The sequence below is a fragment of the Solanum dulcamara genome, chromosome 5 (assembly GCF_947179165.1).
Source record: "Solanum dulcamara chromosome 5, daSolDulc1.2, whole genome shotgun sequence".
Lineage (NCBI taxonomy): Eukaryota > Viridiplantae > Streptophyta > Magnoliopsida > Solanales > Solanaceae > Solanum > Solanum dulcamara.
In genome coordinates this window covers 52,442,578-52,443,439 of record NC_077241.1, presented here as the reverse complement: position 1 = coordinate 52,443,439, position 862 = coordinate 52,442,578, and the positions used below count along the sequence as shown (strand labels likewise).

The window sequence follows — 862 nt, the reverse complement described above, 5'->3', positions numbered from 1 at the left end:
GATTCTTCTTATTTTTTTTATCCGTCAGAAGGATTATATCTTAATTCTCCCTCCCAACTTCTCTGTTCTGATCATCAACCTCTATTTCAACATCGTAGTTAACACCTTGGGTAGATGTCATGATCCGTGAATGAGCAAACGGTTTGAAAAGGATGCTCTTGAAAGATACAATTTTGTCTTTGTTTATTTGGACATTCTCTGGGGTTCCTTCCTGAGTGTAACCATGAATGTATCCCATCCATCCCCCATATTTGATAGTTCTAGTGGAATTCTCGTTTCTTTTTAGTTTGACATATAAAGGGAGAAATTTGAAGTTGATATTACTGTTTACTCAACGAGAGAGTTTTTTTAATGTTACCTAACATATTTCTTCAAAGAAATTTGAAGAGTCTATCAGACAGCCATTAGACCATCCCAAGCAGCATAATTGGAGTTGAGAACGATCATCTATTGGGGCGATGACCCACAATAGCCATGGGTGTTATTAATAATGCGCTCAGCTAATGTCAACAATTCACCCACCAGACTTAGTTTCCTGTCTCCTTAGAAATCAAGGATATAGTGGTACAAGCCTATAGAAAAGATCATTTTCAAGAAAGGTCGTAAAATAATTGTAAGTCTCAACTAATTCACTATACATAAGAGAGTAATTATATATTGAAGAAAGATGTTCTTTTGGAGGAGCTTTGGACACTTCAACTAATCTAGGATTATTTGAGTTGTACGAAGTTATTGGATTGTTGTATCCTAGAAGGGATAAGTCAAGAGATATACTGCTGGATTGGTGTAGATTATGACGCAATGGGCTTGAATCTCCTTAAAGAGAGCGAGATATCTTCACCTCAACCTAGATGAATTGTTT

The 862-nt window shown here is 36.2% G+C and overlaps 1 non-coding gene across 1 annotated transcript; it reads right to left on the bottom strand.

The window, feature by feature from the left end:
• Positions 1–387: 387 nt before the first annotated feature.
• LOC129890909 (small nucleolar RNA U3) lies at positions 388–604 on the bottom strand. The gene has a single exon (XR_008767093.1). It is a non-coding gene; the product is annotated as a small nucleolar RNA U3 (small nucleolar RNA).
• Positions 605–862: the final 258 nt, after the last annotated feature.